The sequence below is a fragment of the Aedes aegypti genome, chromosome 3, assembly GCF_002204515.2.
Source record: "Aedes aegypti strain LVP_AGWG chromosome 3, AaegL5.0 Primary Assembly, whole genome shotgun sequence".
Classification (NCBI taxonomy): domain Eukaryota; kingdom Metazoa; phylum Arthropoda; class Insecta; order Diptera; family Culicidae; genus Aedes; species Aedes aegypti.
In genome coordinates this window covers 154,487,109-154,509,582 of record NC_035109.1, presented here as the reverse complement: position 1 = coordinate 154,509,582, position 22,474 = coordinate 154,487,109, and the positions used below count along the sequence as shown (strand labels likewise).

Genomic DNA, 22,474 nt, shown 5'->3' with positions numbered 1-22,474 from the left:
CAACTGAAAACATTTGTTAAATATATCAACTAAGAATGATAAGCTACTCTCTGGAAGTTTCTTAATGAGAATATAAGAAATTCCATCATCGCCAGGAGCTTTCATATATTTGATTTTTTGATAATAGTTCTCACTTCTTCCAAATCAGTCTCCCAGAAATTTTCGAAAACGTTGATTAAAAATGTTTTAATCCTGAAAAAGTCCTGAGTAACTTGATTTTCTATTGGACTAGTAAGTCCTAAATTAATATTGTGCGCGCTTTTGAGGTTTTGAGCTTTTTTGCAAATAAAGTAGTAATAATTTGTTTTCCTCTTTCAATGCCGGTATTGGCATCTGAGGATTTTTCAAAATTTTAGATAATTTCCAAAAGGGCGTATAGCCAGGGTTCAATTGAGAAATTTAATTTTCAAAATTTTTGTTTCCTAATTTCGAAAATCGTTGTTTAATTTCTTTCTGCAGATCATGTCATATCATTTTCATAGCAGGATCGCGAGTGCGTTGAAATACTCATTTCGATACAATTTTCAGCATTGTTCATCTCCCCCACTCAATTAAATGCAGACACAGGTAGTGCATGCTTCGATATGGGAGGTGGGGCACAGCCGCGAGTGAAGTGGTGTGAAATTAATAACACGGTTTTATGTTTTTAAAGATGTAACGCTAAAAATAAGAAATGAAAATGAAAGAAACCACCCCAGTTTGCGTAAAAAATAGATCAGCACATGGTTCTTCATTGCTAATAATAGGGTGATATGAAGTTGGAGCACCATTCCAAGCCTCCGCAAGGTTCAAATACACGTTGAGTGCTTTTTGCTCAAAATCTCAATATTGAGCATAGCCTTATTTATCACAACATTTTCTATAGATATGTATCATGAAAACATGTAGCGGTAAAGCATTTTCGCAGCAGGCAAAACAATATTGAACCGCGCTCTCTGAATATCAGTTCAGCGAACCGAGTAATTAAATTTGGCTGTCGAAATCCCAGCCCCGAATCATTTCACGCAAACACACGCTGATTCGCCTTCATGTGTTTGCTCTCCAACAGTACTTATCCGTTCAAACATTTAATTACCTGCAGCTCGACGAGCCTCGGATCGCGCCGCCAAGTGTTTATTTATCATTTCGAATCCGAACAAATGGATGTGGGCTGAGTATCGCATTTACAGAGTTATCTTGCCGAAGTAGTCTGTGGTACCGTAAAACGGGGTATATTTGATAGAGCGGGTTGCTATGATAGTACGAAACACACAACTTACTGAATGCAATGGCATAATTTATGCTAATCAGTTAAGTGAAACTAGTGCAGAAGTAAATACAGGTCGGACTCAATTATACGATGACTCGATTATCCGGGATTCAATCATCCGGAATTTTAGACTTTATTATCCGGAGTAAGTTTTTTGACATTTTTTCTGTTTTATGCATAAATTTGAAATAATTTGGTATTGCAATATACAATATGCATGGCTTAGCAGTTTTGGACTTAGGTAAAAAAAAACCAAAGGGTTTTTGTGTATGCTGGTAATTTTTTTCTTCTCAAGACCCCTAATGATCCTAGAAATTTATTTTTTTTTACTTCTACGCCACTGCATCATATAAATAAAACAATGTAGAAAGATCATATTTGAGTTCCTTTACCGCAGATTCTAATTTTTTTCTTAGTGATTCGATTAACCGGAGGATTCGATTATCTGGAGTGAAAAAAAACCGATATTACGGATATTCGAGTCTGACCTGTAGTAGTTTACGCAACAAGTTGCAGAATGTTTACATTTGTCCAACGAGGCTTTCTGAGTTGGATATTTACAACGAGTGCCGTAAAAATCGAGCTCTGAAACGAATTGCGTACAACATTATTTTGCAATTTCGGAGAAGACCACTTAAGGGTATCACAAATAATCCCGGGATGCGTTCATTATTATTTTGCAATTCCTGTAAATTGATTAATTACGCAACTTAAAACAGTTCCGAAATAAAAAAGCGTTGCGTAATGACTATAACGATACTGTATAATTTAATGCAGGAAAGCAGGCATTTTAATGACAGATTGGCATGATGAAAACAGGCTATTACGATGAGAAATTACAAAAAAATGGCCCCTTTATCAAAGTTATCTGAAAATCGACACTCGATAATATAAAGTAAAGAGGTCCATTCAAAATTAATCTTTCAACTGCAATCGATAACTAAGATGTTAGTAGGTTTTTGTTTTAAAAATATAAAATAAAAATATTCAAAACAGAATGTATAAGTAATCAGATTTTCTTCCGAAAATCTATCAATGTTACTCCGCTTCACGGTCCACGTTTTTAGCTGGTTGTTTTTGAACCTTTTAAACGTCTGACTGCACATTGGCCCAAAGGAGGTGTGAAACAACTTTAATCATCTCAATTTGTTATCACTTTTTTCGACTGACTGCCTGGTCAAGTGGCATCCACGGGCGAAAGACCATAAACGATAATAATGGACTACCAGGCCCCGATATCAGGGTACCTACCCTCTGCAGAAAGATGATGAGTCTCTTTCAATCAATGGACCGCCGATCCGTTAGGCTCAGCGATTGGAAGATTTTGGGTGTACGTTGCTTTGTCGTGTCGGTTTAGCAACATAATTGAGCTTTCATGCAGATGATTTGGGGGTTGGTCCGGCTTTTATTGGGTTGTTGGACAGTTATTAGTGAAAGCAGCCAAGTGTGCCATTTTTTAAATGTGGATTAACAAAACGGTGGCTATTCCTGAGATTCCCATGCTTTTGAATAAGTGCCATAGAGGAGTCGATTTCCAATTTGGTAGCTAAGTGTACGACAAACGATTTATGGCATAGTTAGCTTAATCTATTTGTGTACATTTTTATGACTTTCGATTGATCGAAATGATTGGTTAGGCTTGAATAGATTGCGGCCTCAATTTTTTTTCGGTTCGAGATTTGATTGTGTGAATCTAGGTTTATATACGATATCGATATCAACTATATAAGCGCTTGCAATCCACGAATAACATTAGAAAATCAACAGGATCTATTATGAATTCCACAGACATGGCACAATATTGGCCCTTAAAAGACTTGAACACGGTGTTTGGTCCACTAAAATATATGTAAAATTCAACCCTTCATATAGCAGTGGCAGCCATATTTCAACGAACAATTGATATGTTTTCCTTGAACTTGATTTTTATTTATTAAACAATTGGATATCATGCGTGGCGCGAAAAATTATCGCGCCGACGATCTTAAAGTACGCTTGTAGATCGTCGCAGTTACTTCAAATCGTTTTGGTGTCTTCTGTGCGATCATGCCTTGGACAATCAGGAATAATCGCGCAGAGAACAGCAAAACTATTTGAAGTGGCTGCGACGATCTACAAGCATTTTAAGAAGTTTTCAAGATCGCCGTCGCGATAAATAATCGCGCAATGCACAGTACATATCAAGTTATAGCAGCTAAACATATGCAAAAGTGCTTCGTCCATATCTCTGTGATTACACATCTAGTTGGAACTTTCCATGGCTTATTCAAAAGGTAATGAGTTAGTATTTTTTAATCATGTTTGTTTTTAATTTAGTTTACCTAAAGAGAAAACCTGATTCGTTTTCTCAGCATTGAATAGACCAAAATCTGAGCATTAGAACTGTATAAATTGTTTAAACAAAATGCCAACCTTGTTCCAATTTGGACTCCCCATGTTCTATTTCGTTTTTTCTGCTAGTATTGGGTAGTAAAGTAATATATAAGAAATGCAAAACAATTGGCAGATTTTAGTTATACTTAGGAGGCAATCAAATTAAACAACTAGCAAAAAGATTCAGGAATTCTTATCTCCATATTGAATGAAACGCGTATCAAAGAAAGTGTAAAATATCGGCATTTTCAAATTTGGTGGGGAGTTGTTGACCACTAGAATAATATGTAAACGGGGAAAAAGAAAAGTGTTTTAAAGCAAGAAACTAACAGAAGCACTCAAAAACTACTCGTGAGCGATTTGAAAATCGAATATATTTTTTTTGGCTTGTTTTATGATTACTTTTACTGCTTTAATCTGAAAACTTTTCCAATATCTTGTAGATCATGTAAATATCAATACTTGGAATGAATCGAAAATAATTCAATAATTGATAAAGAGTAAACCAAAAGTAAGTACCATTTTTTTACTGTCAATAATGGCCAACAACTCTCTACTTATGATGGTCGGCCATTCCCCACTCCACGTTATTTGTATCATAATGAATATTTATACAAACATTTATTTCTGTATTGAAAGCCATTCAAAGAGGAGCACATTGCGCTTATCAATGTGACAAGATTTTATCATAAGTGGTGTTTGAAATGAATTACTATAAATTTAGCTACAGCGCACAGTGGTTCGATCTAGAACAAATGTCGGCCAAAACCTCAAACTCTCTTTAAAATAGCTGAAATCATATATTTGACATATTTTATGCCATATTGAACTATTATGGACTTTTATTTTCGAGTTTTTGTTGTTTTGGACTGATAATTAGCATATTCAGGTTTGGACAATACATTTTCAACTTTTTCAATCTTCCATACAAAATGGTCAACTTGGGCAGGCTGGTTCGCAATTATTTATTGACGAATTGAAATTAAATTTTCACAGCATGCCAGGCATTACTTGAATTTCAACATATATTTTTGAGTAATTTTTCCATGCACAACTCCAATAGTAAAAGCAACTGGACTAAAGAGCAATTTTTGACAAAAAATATAAACTGTTCATCCAAAGATATGGAAGCATCACAAAAACCATCATAGGTAAATATGTTCATCTCGTCTTAATGTCCACCTAATTTATTTAATGTGTCAATTTTTCAAATTAAAATAAAAACCTTACAATGAACTCGTGATTGGAAAAATCACTTAAAAATATATGTTGAAATTCATGAGATGTCTGAAAAAAAATGTGAAAATTTCATGCACATTTGTCCATAAATATCTCAGATCTAATCCTGCCTTTATGCAAGTATCATCCATTTAATCAGTTTCAGCATGATTGTCATGTCTATAGCTTCAGTCTGTTATCATACTTGTTTTAACAGCGTCGGGAATGATTTTTCTTACTTGTTTCATTTTATCTGAAGGCTGCACATCAAAGGAAATAGTTTCGTTCAAACAACTTTATAAGTCAATATAATTTGTGTTATTTTATTTAGTGTCAGCTCAAACATAAATTCAAGGAAGTTTAATGTCCTAATAATATCAAATAAAGGTGTGGACAATATTTAATTAAGGTATAACACCAAAATATTGTATACATAGCGGCCCAGAGAATCCTAGCGGTAAACGCGCAGCTATTCAGCTAGACTAACCAGAAAATCGTGGGTTCGAATCCCACCAGTCTTTTGGTAAAGTAAATTTTCTCGACTTGCCAGAGCATAAAGTATCATCGTACCTGCCAAACGATATACACTTGCAAAAATGGTCAATCAGCAAAGAAAATCCTCAGTTAATAACTGCGGAAGTGCTCATAAGATCACCTGCCTGCTTAGAAGCAGGCTTTGTCCCAGTTGGGACATAACATCAGAAACAAGAGGAAAAAGAAGAAGAAGAAGAAGAAGAAGATTGAAGCTAGTTTTTCGTTCCTTTTCGAGATGCAATTCATGGCTACTGCGATAGCAATGCAAGTACTAGCGTATCACAGGATTATTATTATTTAATTAGAATTGCACTCCGTACACCTTCAAACGCGTTTAAAGTGGTATATCGCAAGTTTTCGCAAAATAATTTGTACCTTACTTGAAAGCTCTTGTTTTTAGCTTTCGAATGAACTTATTCTCATCGCGGGCATTCGCGTGCTACTAATGTCTTAGGGTACTTTTATTAAAAAAAATATGTTTTTTTTAACAATTTTAACTTTAATTCACTTTGTATGAATATAATGAAAATTTTTATTCAACTCTGGTGTGCTTTATGTATATGCAAACAACTTCTCCGAAGATACCATAAATTCATAAATAGCTTTTGAAAAATTGATCGCAAATATTAATTTTCTCGAAAAATCATGTCCACGCTACACTCAAGGAGCTGTATAAAATTCAAACTCCAATGAATCTGCTTCAAACTTTGGATTTGAATAACAGAAGTGTTGAGGAAGTCGGGAAAAATAATACTGTTCGGATAAAACAACTTTGATTTTTGAGGTTTTGGCCGCCCTCGGACCAATGTGCAGCGGTTCCATAATACCACCGCGTATATTCAACACACATTATATTCCATTGCTGAATAAAACACGTTTTGTGTAGTAAATAGTTTAGTAAACTACTTTTTTATTGACGGTTTTATAAATTATAATTGTAGAGAACCACAACACTATAACATAAACATTTTAAATTTATTGTGAGAAATCGTGGTAACATAATTTACCCTATTTGCTGGGTTCAAACACAGACAAACAGATCTAACACTGATGAAATTTCCATCGACCACTCATTTAACAATCATTTCAAATCCGCTATGTTACAAATCTCACAACCAGAGGTACGCGCATCGTGTTTCTTTGCGTTTGTCGTTTCACACTACCGCCATCTACAGGTCTTGTTGCACGAAACACCTTTTCATGCTACATGTTCACCAGATGATGATGGTGTAAACTGGACGATGGATTTTGAAGAAATTTGTTTTAAGTGTTACGTCTGTTTGTCTGTGGTTCAAAGTTCAAAGTATAAATGAAGATACCAACTTATTACGAGATGAGTCATTCCGATCAATGTTACCCCGCTGATCAATGATACCCCGGATTGCGGTACTATATTCGGTTTTCATTTACTAGAAAACAAATGGCCGAGCATTATTTAAGGTACGGGGGGTAAGTGAATACAGAAAAATCAAAAGTTAAATTAATCTTTATGCGTGGCTAACGTGAATAATTTAATTCTAGTTTTTTTTTCTGTGGATAACTAATTAGGGACTAATATACATCAAATCGATATTCGTTACGATTTTTTAGATTGTTATGTATTGAGTATGAGGGACATGAAAAATTTGCGCCGAATGGTCCATTTGCTACACCAGATTGTATGACATTTCCCAGAAACCCATTCCCCAGAACGCCATTCCTCAGAATGGGACATTCCCCGGCACGGTAAATGGCTGGGCATGGCGTACGAGTAACCTTGGGGAAGATCGGGTAACCAATTCCGGTGGGAACTTTGGTCGTATGCCGACAGGGAAGGAGGGGGGGTTGCTTTTGTTTTTGCTTCTGAAAACCTGGAGCGTCCATACTCCATGTTAGGAGCGCTCACAACAGCGTCTGTTACCCATGTCTGGGGCTGTTGATCATCGTCCGAGTGCCAGAGAAGGACTCTAAGCAAAACACTATGGTCCTCTGAACATTTAGGGGGAATGGTCCTCTGGAAATCTAGGGGGTTAGTGTCATGCAAGCCAGCCGTAAAAAATCAAGCAACGAATAATCAACCACAGTGACGTAAAGGGACTAGCGATTGGAAGCTCGGTACGTGGAACTGTAAATCTCTCAACTTCATCGGGAGCACACGCATACTCGCCGACGTGCTGAAGGACCGCGGATTCGGCATCGTAGCGTTGCAGGAAGTGTGTTGGAAGGGATCCATGATGTGAACGTTTAAAGGTAACCTTACCATCTACCAGAGCTGCGACAACACACACGAGCTAGGAACAGCTTTTATAGTGATGGGTGATATGCAGAGGCACGTGATCGGGTGGTGGCCGATCAATAAGAGAATGTGCAAGTTGAGGCTCATAGGCGGTTCTTCAACTTCAGCATAATAAACGTGCACACTAGTGTGGGACAAAAATTAGATTCTCGCTCCAGTCCACTTTTTGGATTGCATTTAGGTCCCATAACAACTGTGCAAAATTTCAGCTCGATTGGAGGAACTATATTTTAGCGCCAGCCGTTCAAAGTTTGTATGGGATTTACTATGGGAAAACTTACTTTTGCAAAGAAAAATCACCAGAGGTCGCCCATTGACCTCTATAAAAATTCTGAACACAGACCTCGATGAGTATTTTTACCATGAAGAATATTGCCGAAGACCGCGAAACAATCCGACCCTTGTGAAAAAAGTTATTTAATGAAAACCGATTGGCAAAGCGACTTTGATTAACACGTAAAGGAATAACAATAATAACAAAATCGGGCAAAATTTCCGAATAGTCTATGCTTAATAACTTTCTTCACAAGCATCGGATTGCTTTGCGGTCTTCGGCAATGTTGTTCATCGTAGAAATACCTATCGAGGTCTGTGTTCAGAATTTTCATAGAGGGCGACCTCTGGTGATTTTTCTTTGCAAAAGTAAGTTTTCCCATAGTGAATCCCATACAAACTTTGAACGGCTGGCGCTAAAATATAGTTTCTCCGATCGAGCTGAAATTTTGCACAGTTGTTATGGGACCTAATTTGCAATCCAAAAAGTGGACTGGAGCGGAAATCTAATTTTTTATATAACCGTGTCCCAGGCTAGCAAACACTGTGCACAGCCCTCACTCCGGAAGCACTGATGATGATAAATACGCTTTTTATGCGTACCTCGAACGCAGGTACGACAGCTGCCCAAGCAACGACGTCAAAATCGCCATAGGAAATCTAAACGCTCAAGATGGCCAGGAGGAGGAATTCAGACCGACTATTGGAAAATTCAACGCCCATTGGATGACGAATGAAAATGCCTTACGACTAATTGATTTCGCCGCCTCCAAGAATATGGCCATTCGTAGAACCTACTTCCAGCACAGTCTTCCATACCGTTAAACCTGGAGATCACCACAGCAGACAGAATCACAAATCCACGTTCTGATTGATGGACGGCACCTCTCCGACATTATCGACGTCAGAACCTATCGTAGCGCTAACACTATCTGGTGATGTTTAAACTGCGCCCAAAACTCTCCGTCGTTAACAACGTACGGTACCGAGGGCCGCCCCAGTACGACCTAGAGCGGCCCAAGCAACCGGATGCCGCAGCGGCATACGCGCAGCACCTCGAGGCTGCATTATTGGAAGAGGGTGAGCTGGATGAAGCCCCTCTTGAGGACTGCTGGAGAACAGTGAAGGCAGCCATCAACAATGCAACTGAGAGCAACGTCGGGTACGTGGGACGGAGTCGACGGCACGATTGGTTCGACGAGGAATGTAGGCAGATTACGGAGAAGAAGAATGCAGCGCCGCCTGGAGGAGACAGAGAGCGAGGTGATGGAACAGCTGTGCCGGTCTCAAGAAACACGTGAGTTCTATCAGAAGCTCAAAGCATCCCACAACGGCTTCGTGCCGCGAGCCGAGATGTGCAAGGATAAGGATGAGAGCATTTAGACGGACGAGCGTGATGTAATCGAAAGGTGGAAGCAACACTTCGACGAACACCTGAATGGTGCTGGGAACACAGGCAATGAAGAACAGGACAACGGAGGAAATGCCTTTATCAGTACTGCGGGCGATGGAAACCAACTAGCTCCTACTTTGAAGGAGGTTAAGGATGCCATTCACCAGCTCAAGAACAATAAAGCTACTGGTAACGATGATATTGGCGCTGAACTCATAAAGATGGTCCCGGAGAGACTCGCCATTTGTCTGCACTGGCCGATAAGCACAATCTGGGGTAATATGCCCCATTAGAGTGATGCAAATTTTGAAATTTTGGCTCCCCTATGCTTAAACGATTTATATTATGGTAAATAGCTTCCTTCCAAAGTTTTAAATGATTCGTAAGATATTTGACTGTGCACAAACCATTTGAAGTTTATATGGAGGTTACTATGGAATACGCCAACTTTTTGTGTTCTGGCCTCTATCCCTTCTACATTATATTTTATCGAAAAGTAAACAATCTCTGGTCATGTGAAATACTTTCAGCTACAACTTTGCTAAAGACCACATGTTGATAGGACTTAAGGATAAATTGCTATTCTTAATCATAAACTGGGTTTCCATTTTGCATGCTTAACCAATTGCTCGGCAGGCAACAGTGGTGCTCCTGGAGGGTAGAATAGATCAAAGTAATCCAGGCTACTACTGGAAAAAAGCAATGTTGCTCTGAAAGTAATTGAATGATCATCTTAGCATGATTTAGACTTTGTTATCACTAATAACAAATTATCCTTACGTCCCATCAAAAGGTGGTCTTCGGAAAATTGTAGCTGGGTAGATTTCACCTAAGTAAAATAAATTATTATTACGAGCAGTTAGAGGACAGAACACAAAAGGTTTGTCTTTTCCATAGTAATTTACATAGGAACTTCAAATGGCCTGTGCACAACCAAATTTCTTCCAAATCACTTCAAATTTTTGGAGATTGATTTTCATCATAATTGACACCGTTTAAGCATAGGGGAGCTAAAACTTCAAAATTTGCATCAGTCTAATGCCCCATCTACAAGAAAGGCGACAAGTTAGATTGTAAGAACTTCGAGCGATCACCATTTTAAATGCGGTTTGCAAAGTATTATCCCAGATAATCTTCCGTCGTCTGTCGCCTATAGTAAATGAGTTCGTGGGAAGTTATCAGGCCTGCTTCGTGGACGGCCGATCGACAACGGACCAGATTTGTACTGTACGGTAAATCCTCCAAATATGTCGTGAATACCAGGTCCCAACGCATCACCTTCTCATCGATTTCAAGGCGGCATACGATAGTATCGACCGCGTAGAGCTATGGAAAATCATAGACGAGAACAGCTTACCCGCGAAGCTCACGAGAATGATAAGAGCGACGATTGTGTGAAGTTTCAGGCGAACATTCCAGTTCGTTTGGATCTCGCCGGGGACAACGACAAAATGATGGACTTTTGTGCCTGTTGTTTAATATTGCGCTAGAAGGTGTTATGCGGAGAGCCGGGCTCAACAGCCGGGGTACGATTTTTACGAGATCCCGTCAATTTGTTTGCTTCGGGGATGATATGGACATTGAAACGTGAAGCAGCAAAAGTTGGACTGGTGGTGAATGCGACCAAGGCAAAACACATGCTAGCTGGTGAGGCCGAGGACGACAGGGCTCGCCTTGGTAGCAGTGTTACGATAGACCGTATCCCCGTCCATGTGGTCGACGAGTTCGTCTACCTTGGATCCTTGCTGACGGTTGACAATAACGTTAGTCGTGAAATACGGAGGAGCATCATCAGTGGAAGTCGCGCCTACTATGGCCTCCACAAGAAGCTGCGGTCAAAAAAGATTCACGCCCGCACCAATTGTTTCATGTACAAAACGCTCAAAAGGCCGGTAGTCCTCTACGGGTATGAAACGTGGACGATGCTCGAGGAGGACATGCAAGCACTTGCAGTCTTTGAACGTGCTTAGGACGATCTTTGACGGCGTGTGGCTCGCCCAACTCTACGGCGAACCCAGTATCCAGAAGGTGGCCAAAGCTGGAAGGATACGACGGGCAGGGCATGATGCAAGAATGCCGGACAGCAACCCTGCAAAGATGGAGTTTGCTTCGGATCCGCTTGGTACAATAAGGCGTGGAGCTAGGTGGGCGGATCAAGCGCGTATCGATTTGGCGAGCGTGGGACAGAACCGGGGGATGCGGTCACGTATTGAGTTTTGTGGCGTGACATTGTTGATTCAGTGTTATTTGTTTAGATGTTAACTAAATAAATGAAATTGAAATGAAATGAGTTGACTCTCCACATCTCGATATCGAAGGGACCATCAAGATAGGGAGAGATTGAGACATAGAACAAACTTTTAATGAATACTAGATTGAAAATCACTCCGTTGCCAGAAAAACCAAAGGCAAACAGTCGTCATTTTGTCCCCGCAAATTGTTTCTAATCTCTAAATCTAGTCTAGTAGCCTTTGATAATGAGCATATCGACATACGTAGAGAAAATTGGGAATGCAAATCACATCGAGATACGGAGATATCGAGATAGAGAGAGAGTAAAAATGTATGCACTATACATAATTAAGGGACCGAAAAAAAAAACATCGACATAAATTTCTCCTTATGTTGATGTTTTTCGAGATGTAGAACATCGAGATGTAGAAAGTCGACAGTATATAGACATACTCCAATAATTCCTCCGAAGTGAAAGTACATTGAAACAGCTTTACGTAGTTTTTTAATCAAATATATTTTGAGTGTAATTAAAAATGTATATTTCAATGTTTGGGTTCTGGGTTAGTTGGGTTTCTGGAATTTTTATCTTAAAAAATGTCACCTTACATTCATCCGTACTAGATAAAACTAGGAAGTATGTTTTGTTAAATAATTGTGGGTTTATGCATTGTCAAAGTTGGACTTTTAACTTTTTCTGGACCCTTTGTAGTAAGCTTAAGTTTTGTCCCCCTTGATAGTAAAAGAGTTGAACTTTTCCAATCGAAATTATTTTTCACAACAATTACTGTTTCTAAAGTCCAACTAGCATGAATTTTGCCTTATTAAAATAAAGCATTATTTCTAAGGAGTTAAGGTGATTATAAAACGAAGCCAAACTTTGAATTTTCAAGTGCACAAGATTGGAGAATCTCACAACAATTTGCGTTGAAAATCAATCGAATTACTTGCTTGCTGGTGGTGACCAATGGGATATTTTTTTTAACGCGGCGCGCTGTTTGGTTCTCAAGTTGTTTCGTGCTCTTGAAAATTTGAGGTGTGGCTTCGTTCTATAATCACCTTAACTCTCCCTTACTCGATATTGAAGGGACCATCGAGTTAGGGAGATATTACAGAACACAAAAATAGTGCAATTGGTATCCAAGGGACCATCGAGTTAGCCATGAAAACCAACTGTTACTATGGTTCTCTTACTTGATATCGAGATACCGAATATCGTGTAAGGAAGAGTTAACTGTATATGTAACATACTTTAATTACACTTCAAAATCTTTTTTTTTTCTATGTTTCAACTGCTAACAAAGTTTTCAACTATGGGTAGGATTTCTTTCAGTATTCTATACAATACAAATACGTAAAATATTTCCACAACTTCGTTTACTGCCACTTTTTACATTATGTACACAGTTTTTGGTTATCGTTCGATTCACTTATTTTACGGTAAAGACAATAAATTAGTAATAGATTAAATAAATAGATTTCAATAAATAAATAAATAAAATATCATATCAATCATAACTTCAGAACAACACATACGACTGAACCTAGCCTGAACCTAAGAAACAGGAAAAGAAAAAAAGAACCGAATCTGCAGCCTATAATCTCAAAGTCGGAGAGACTTGCGTCAATATGAAAAATTGTACAATTAAAAAAAAAGAGTTGCGTCATACGACAGAAGGCCCATGGTACCCACAGTAACATCTGTTGCATAGCTAACATTTCCAATCCCTCCGTACAGACATCATTGCCCAAAATAATGAAGGTTTACAGGAATCGATCGTCTCATTATAGAACTTACAAAAAGTAACCGCTCGCTACACGTGCACCAACTGAAAATTACAACCTCCGGCGTATGCGGTTTGCTGTTTTGGAATCACCGCTCAAAACTTGCAAACGATGCAATGTTGGTTCGAACCGTTGATTCCCAAACTCCTCTTGATACCTAGTTACTTTTCATTTCTCCTTCTTTTTTTGGGTTTGCCTTCTGTGATCTTCCTCAAAGTATGAATGATGAACAATGAAGGGGGTTTCCTCCTTGCAAACAAAATACCCTATTCACAGAACGCACTTATCTTTTCATGATCATTTCTCCCCGTGTTGATGTGTTTTATGATGTTTTTCGTATTATTTTTAGCGCAAGTTTACTTGAAAGTGGTTCTCTTATGTAGGTTGAGACTTTTCACAGTCGTTCAAGTCGTTTGGGAATTATAAATCGCTAAAATTATTTATAGATTTGATTTTCCAGCATTAGCACTCCCTGTCAATATGTTACTGCTCGACAGATGGCGCTAGTACTTATCTTTCACGATGACGCTTTTGCTTTCTTTTTTTGGTATTCGTGGAGAAATGATTATTTCTTGTTTTGTTATCACTTTGTTAGTGAGCGATATTGGATAATTAATTTGTTGGGATTGATGATTGTTTCGTTTGAGGAATTTCTCATGTCTGTTGGAAAATTGACGCTTTCATCAACTGACTTTTCTGTTAATCAACTGTTTCTTGAGGTTCGACGTATTAAATTATACAGCTTTTAGTATGCTGCATATTGCACAAATTTGCCGCAATTTTCGCTGTTTTGCGTTTGATGTGGATTGCTTTTACTCCGAAGGGGGTGGTGTGACACCACGTTTATCAGTTTAATGCTAATTACTTCTACATCGTTCGTACTCCGTTGCGTGTACTTTCGGTTGTCGTAATCATTGTCGTTGTCATCATTAGTGTCCTACACATTTTCACTCATTCAAACTATAAAACAAACATACGTCGCTCGTTGCAATGTGGTGTAGAGTCTTCACCCCATTGGTGAGTTATCCGCAAAATGCAGTTCGTTTGCACCTTCGACACGTTAAAATCTGCAAGCAGAGAAGAGAAAGAGAGAGTTTATAAGCAAATAAATGCAGAACCACTTGGGCACTTCCATGATTCACTTTGGCAGAGGTTTTTTTCCCGGCCGAAATGCCTGAAACTTTGCATTCAATACTACGCATAATGTGGCCAAATATGAGCTTTGTAGCTTTCAAAAAAAACCCACTGCCGAAGTGAATCAAAAGTGCCAATAGGACCCGGCTCCCTCTGTTGATTAAAATTTGTTTTAGTATCTGGGTCAGTATTGTAACCGTGAAACAATGCACAGATATATTTTATTTTTGGCAAACTGAAATTCCCATCATGCTCTGATTCTCTATCTTGGTCTCCAAAATGTTGTCTAGCATCGATTTCCGACATCGACTCGTCTAATCAGTTTCGAAAATATGTACCGTGCTACATCGAATTGCAGGACGATTCAAAAGCGAAACATTTGCCTTTTTAACGGTATTTTTGGACTAAACTTCGTTTTTTGGCTTGGGATCCACAATTATGACGTCTGTTAAATTCCGCATTAATGAAAATCCACAAAATAATAATATTTGAGTGAATAAAAGCCGGTATCCAGGATTTAAAGTGTTCGGATATGTGAATCAATACGGTACATTGCATAAGTTTTCATTGATTATCCAAACCAGAAAGAAAACTCATCTTTTTCCCTGATCCGCCATCTTGTTTCCTGGACGACCGTCTTACCAACAAGTCCGTCCCTTGAACCCATTTCAAAAATATTATGTGTTAAGCGATTAAATTTCGTTTTCATCTTTTCAACGATATTGAAAAATATTTTGCAGCGCTCGCATCGTTTTTGTTCGTGTTTGACGTTTACACACTACCGCTACTCTTGACCTTTCTTTTCGGTCAAACGACCAAATACTCCGATTTTAGCATTGGGCTCACAGGTCCTCGTGACTATACAAGGGATTCAGAGGGATGACATCCTATTTTTTCACTATGGGATTTGACACATTAAGCTGTGTCCCCTTATTGGGAGCATAATTTATACTCCAGTATCAAATTTTACTCACACATGTTTCATTTTTCGGATGTTACCTTCCCTACGAGTCAAACAAAACGCATGGATCGCAACAAAATCTGCCTGAGCTGATATATATTAATGAAACACAGAAAACTAAATATTAAATAGAGCATTTCTTGGTTTATTCTAACCAACAAAAAAAGTGTGAATTAATTTATTTATTCTATTTATTTAAAAATAAAAAACATTATTGTGGAAATTGACCGTTACATAAGGCATCTCTATTCGAACGAGGCAACTTTACGTTATTAACGGGTTTGAAGTATGGCACAAGAACGAGACTGTGTCAAATGTGAAAGCGAGAGTCTAACATCCGAAACAATCGTTGTGGATTCTGCGATTTCATGCTAGATGCGTTGGACTCTCAGATGATGAAGGTGGCGTTTGTTTGCATCGAAACTTACTGTGGATGTGCGATAGTTGTCATAATTTGACCGGAAATATCAGATTTCGTGACACTGTTAATGCAGTCAGCCAGTTGAATATTTGAAAACCTAGTTGAGACCATTAAAAACTTGTCCGAAAAAGTTATGAATGTGACAAACAACGAGTGTTCTGCAACTTAGATTAACACGTCTTCGCCACAATCTGTTGTTCATTCAACCCCGTTGAGTTTTACAAGGCTTGGTTTTACTTGTTCGGATGATGCTACCTTCGAACTATATTTCTCGTAAACTTTTTCAAACAGACTCAAGTCAAAAAAGTTCACAAACTTACTTTATCGATTCTACGTGTTTCGCAGACGAAGTTCTATACGTTTTGCTCTGAACCAACTCGATTTTACACTTTTAGAACGTTCAATTTCCGGATTTATAAAACGACTAAAGTAAGATTTTCAACTTTCGCAACCTAACCACTACTTTGTCGAACATCGCCAACGATGTAACAACAGATGAAATAGTAAAAATGATTCTATAGGAGTTGATCAAGTTGTGAACATCAATGTTTGCCAAGCCGATGAATGCAGCTATCATGGACTTCATCTCATTCAAATTGGAAATATCCTGCTGCCACCATACAAACCAGGGTTGGGAAAAAAACTGAAATTCACTCTACAGTAGTCAAACAAAGCCAATCACAGTCAGCGAAGTCAGTGAAACTCACGCCCATCGCTGCTGTAGGCAAAAAGCCTTGAAAATTGCAAATTCTTGAATGGCTTTTCAAATGTTTTTCTCTATTTTTGGGTTCCGGGTCTTTTGACCGAATGCCATTTGGGAGAAATTGAGAAAAATAGTGAACTATATTTAGCATGCATTTTGAATGAATTTTAAAGCTGAATTTCCAAAAACTTCTTCTTTTCGGAAAAACAGTGAGCTTCTTTGACGTTAGTGTTCACCGAGTCGTTCGGTTTACTGATTTACGCAAGCAATGGTGTAGAGTTCAGTTCACACGTTGCAATCTTAATCTTGGAGGAAAATGACATCTTGTCTAAGTTATCCCTTGAGCCAAAAAAAATATTTTGAGTAAGACTCTTAATAAGATGCCTTAATTCTAATAAGTTTCAAAAATACTCCTCTCATGAAAGAACAGCTTATAATCAAAAGAAGGAAAACATTCTTATAAAAATTTGAGCAAGTGTAATGCGAATAGTCGTTATATCAGTATAACTACAAAGAACATCCAATGATTTAAAGAAGGAAAAAATCTCAATCAAAATAAAAGCTAAAAGTTTGCCAATTGCAACGAAACCAGTATAACTCGAAAGAATAGCCTATGTATAAAAGAATAAAAAAATCTGATGAAATCAAAAATAACTCTTGAAACCCTAGCATACCGTTGGTAATCCAGATTTTTGCCTGTCGGATTGTGAAGTGGAAGTAAATTCTTGTTCCATGCCATTGCTTCCCGTTGATTCTCACCACCCCCCGCTGGAGATCTCTCTACCATCCCGCATGGTGTATGACGATGCGCAGATGCACACTGGAAATGAACGACCGCTTAACTTCCGTATGATTGATTTCGATGCTCTTTTGGCATATTTGTCAACAATTGATTGGAATGTCATTGTAACCACCGTTGATGTTGATGAAATGGCAGAATCTTTTTGTTCCATTCTGAATGACTGGTTTGCCTCGAATGTCCCTCGAAGTCGGCCAGCAGTTTCACCTCCGTGGAGCACGAGTCGTTTGAGGGAGCTAAAACGTGTACGCAATGCCTGTCAACGGAAAGTGCGTCGTCATCGAACATCATTCAATAAGCGGAATTTCCATCAAGCCAGTAATGCGTACCGACTCTTGAATGTCACTCTTTACAAGTCTTACGTTTTGCGCGTACAATCGAGTTTAAGAAGGAATCCACGTGATTTTTGGCGCTTCGTGAATTCTAAACGTAAAGATTCAGTGATACCAGCCAATGTATATTTGAATGAAGCGACGGCTGCTTCTGCGATAGAATCAAGCAAGTTGTTTGCAAGGCACTTTGAGTCAATTTTCGTGGCAAGTTCAGCAACAAATTTGGAAATAGAAGAAGCCATACGTGATGTTCCTTGTGATTTAGCTGACATAAGAACGTTCATGATAACTCCAGAAATGGTTTCACAGGCTGCGAAAAAGATAAAGAAGTCGTTTGTTCCGGGTCCTGATGGTTTACCTGCAGTCGTTATTTGCCGCTGCATTGCAGCTTTAGCACAACCGTTAAGTGATATCTTCAATCGTTCATTCCAACAAGCAAAATTTCCTCGGATCTGGAAACAATCATATATGACGCCCGTTTTCAAGCGTGGTGACCGTCATAACGTTAGCAACTACCGTGGTATTACGAGCCTATCTGCTGTCTCGAAACTGTTCGAAACCATAGTATGTGGAGTTATGCTTGATGCAACCAAATGCTACATATCCAAGGATCAACACGGATTCATGCCCGGCCGTTCAGTTACAACAAATATGCTGAACTTCACGTCAAAGTGTATTATGAGTATGGAGAATAAAGCGCAAGTCGATGTAATTTACACCGATTTGAAGGCTGCGTTCGATAAAATTGACCACATGATACTCCTGCGCAAACTATCTCGGCTTGGAACTTCTAATCAGCTCGTCTCTTGGCTGGAGTCGTACCTCACGGAACGGGAATTGCGGGTGAAGATTGATAGCTGCGTATCACCACCGTTCACGAACGAATCCGGCGTTCCGCAAGGTAGCAACCTTGGGCCGTTGCTGTTCGTACTGTTTTTTAACGATGCTGCTTCGGCTCTGGGCGATGGATACAAGCTTGTTTACGCAGACGATATGAAATTGTATATGGTAGTACGAACAGAAGACGATTGTTTGTGCCTGCAGCATTCACTGAATATGTTTGCTGACTGGTGCCGTAGAAGTAAACTGGTACTAAGCATCGAGAAATGTCAGGTGATTACTTTTCACCGTATTGTGAATCCAATCTTATTCGACTACCGTATTGAGGGCAATACTCTTAATAGAGTTTCCAGCGTGAACGATCTGGGGATTCAGCTAGACTCAAGATTGACATTCGACTTGCACCGTTCATTGATCATAACGAAGGCAACACGTCAGTTAGGATTCATCTCCAAAGTGGCGAGAGATTTTTCGGATCCTCATTGCTGGAAATCGCTATACTGTGCTCTTGTTCGTCCAATTCTTGAAAATGTGTCCGTTGTATGGAATCCGTATCATGTAACGTGGAGTCTGAGGATTGAAAGAATTCAAAAACGATTCGTCCGCTCTGCCTTGAGGAACCTGCCGTGGAGAGATCCTGCCAACTTACCACCATATCCAGATAGGTGTAGGCTGCTTGGACTTGATACCCTGGAACATCGACGGAAAATCCAGCAATCGCTGCTTGTGGCCAAAGTGTTGACCGGTGAAATTGATAGCCCAGAACTGTTGTCGCTGATCAACTTTCGAGTACCGAACCGATCCCTCCGAAACACGACGTTGCTGCAGCCAATATTTCATAGGACCGCGTTCGGGTATAATGAGCCTATAACTACTTGTATTCGTGAGTTTACGGCTGTTGAAGATCTGTTCAATTTTGACGAACCAACTGAACGATTTGCAAATCGAATTAGGTCTGTAGTTACTTAGTATAGTTTTTTATTCATTAAGACGAAATATTGTCAGATGAATTATTTTAAATACAAATACAAATACAAATACAAATCAACCATCAGCTTAGAGTCTTGATGCGATATGGAGAGCTCACAACTTCGTCCTGAATGAACGGGTCGATTTTATCATTTCTTTCTTTATTAGTTATTGGGCAACACTCATGAATCCTACACATCAGCATTGTACCTAACAAATTAGTTATTTTTTTGTTCGAAATTCGGCCAAATAGCATTTGGCTAAAAGGCGTTCGGCCAAATGACATTCGGCCAAATCGCATTTGGCCAAAATGGCGTTCGGCCAAACGGCATTCGGCCAAACGGAGTTCGGTCAAATGGCCGGACACCCTATTTTTGAAGTGTGCTTGTACAATCGACTCTCTACATCTCGATGTTCTATATCTCGATATCTCTCCCTAAGTCGATGATTTCTTCGGTCCCTTCATTCTGCATACATTTTCAATCTCCGTATCTCGATATCCTATATATCTCGATGGTTGATTTTTGTTCCCGATTGCCTCTCCGTATGTCGATATGCCAATTATCAAAGGTAACTAGACCCGATTTTATTGATTCATAACAGTTCGGGAACACGAAGAGACGTTTGTTTGTTTATTATTTTCCTGGTAACGGAGTGATTTTCAATCTAGTATTCATTAAAAATTCATTCTTCGCCTCAATCTCTCCCTATCTCGATGGTCCCTTCGATATCGAGATGGGGAGAGGCGACTGTAGTTGTGTTCTCAGTTATATTGATTATTTCTGTCAGTGATTTAGAATAATACATTATCAATCAGTCTGTACAGTTTATCTGAGGACGTAGTAAATAAGATAAGTGACGAACTAGTCAAAATACATCAAATAGTGATCGTAGAACAGATTGTTCGTAAGCGTTTCGAAATTGCTAAAATCGCATCCTTTTTAAATATTCGTATAACAAGCCTCAAATGTTCTCGATTCAAATGAAAATAGCTTTGACATGGGGTGCGGTACTAATATTCATTACTTTTGCATTCGTTTTGCTTAACTGATTAACAGATATTTTGTAATTTAGTTAAGTATGTGGTAGGTCTCGCACTGTCAAAGTTACCTGCATTATCAAAGATACCCCGTTTTACGGTACTCGAAAAAGTAACTCATGCTCTTATCAACAATTAGTTTATGGTAAACATCATTCTATTTAAGCAACTTAAATGAACTTTATGTGAACTGAAGTGCGGTTAATTACATAAAAAGTTATCTGCTTAAGCCGAAACATGCCCTTTTATATGAACTTTTCGTTGCTTGGGTATTTTTGTCAGCTCAAAACGTATTCGTCTTAATAAAAAACGATCGATTCAAAACGGTCTTTTTTTATCCTCGTGTTTACATTAAATGAAATGCAAACTAACATCCGGTGAACAATCGTTCACCGAATGATCATTCAGTGAATGAATGTTCTACAAAATCATTCATTTTTTGTATTACTGAAACTTATTTGAAAATTTTATCCAAACTCAAACTTTTTAGAGTTATTAACTGTTTTGTTTATCGTAATGATCGACTGGATGAAGCATGGGGAGGTGGAGTTGCTATCATCATTCATATGCGTATAAAACATCAACTTTTCTCGTAATTTGAAACTAAAGATTTTTGAAACACAGCTACCTGTTTGCTTTTTTAATGCACTTGGCAGCAAGTTAATTTGCTTTAAACTGATTTGCGGAAATTGACTCGCGTTGAGTCATTTTTTTTTTTTTTTGTCTTTGGTGACTTTCATGCAAAGTATCGCTCATGGAATAATTTTCGAAACAATTCCAACGGCAGAATTTTATTTGATGCTTTTCAGGACATTTTTGTTTAGCGATATGATTTATTTATTCTACGTCTTCAATTCTAATTGTACAGACTGAAACTTATTTTAATGCCTTGTCCTATTTTTAAACGTCATCTCGTCATATTAAAATAAAATTTATCATGAACTTCGTTGTTAATACCTTGATAGCCCTACATGTTTTTCCTCTTCTAGAAATTCTTCTACGATTGATTTGGTTTTAACCGACTCTAGTCAGCTTTGTAGCCAACGCTGATGTTGATTCTGATTATGTCCCTGTTACATTTCAAACATCCCATGAAGCGATTCTCAATGCCAACAGCTCCACATTCAATTATTTTTGAGCCGGCTGGAATACATATGAGACGTGTATCATAGTAATCTTGATGTTAACATATCTTTGTAAACAAAACTTGATATTGACAATGTTCTCGAAACATTAACAAATTCCATAGTTGAAGCAAGGGGCTTTGCAATTCCAAAATGTGAAGTAAAATTTGAATCCGTGATTATAGACGATGATCTTAAGCTCTTGATCTGGCTTAAGAACGTGAAGACTGACTTACATGAGTTACCTCAGGGATGTCATAAATCTTTGTTTGCGGATTACACAGGCCTCCCCGCCAAAGGACGAAGCCTGCGTGTCAGGATTGTAAAATGGTTTAGATATTTTTTTTTCATACTTGCAAAAATGGAAGATTTCCCTTTATGTTTCCAAAACTCCACAGTTTTTGATCTTCAAACAAATTTTTAAGGCCAGCCATGTTGTACGTTGTACCAATATGGACTAGCTATTGTAAGAAAGCTCTGCAGAGGATTTAAAATAAAATTTTGAAAAGGATTCTGAAGCTTCCTCCCTGTTATAGAACCAATGAGTGACATACAATATTCAATGTTGAAAGATAGGAACAAATGTCGAATAAAATTACTAATTTTTCGAAGTTATTTGAATTTGGCGCCAATGAGACCCCGAGGCACAGACCACGTTGCTTTCTCTAGCACATGCAGAAGGTTAAATCCGGTCATCTTATCAAACAACACCGAATTCAATGTTAGGGAAATAACGAGCATGAAAACAGTTCAATGATCCACAATGCTAAGACCGAAGCTTCCGGTCGCTACACCAACTTATAACCTCATAATTCGGTAT

At 38.4% G+C, this 22,474-nt stretch overlaps 1 protein-coding gene across 1 annotated transcript in view; it reads right to left on the bottom strand.

Annotated features, from left to right (window-relative positions):
- Positions 1-12,907: 12,907 nt before the first annotated feature.
- The window catches only part of LOC110678614, a 48,233-nt gene continuing 38,666 nt past the window's right edge, over positions 12,908-22,474 (bottom strand). The window contains exon 2 of the mRNA XM_021851726.1: positions 12,908-14,399. The gene's annotated coding sequence lies outside the window, so the exon portion shown is untranslated. The remainder of the gene's footprint in view (positions 14,400-22,474) is intronic.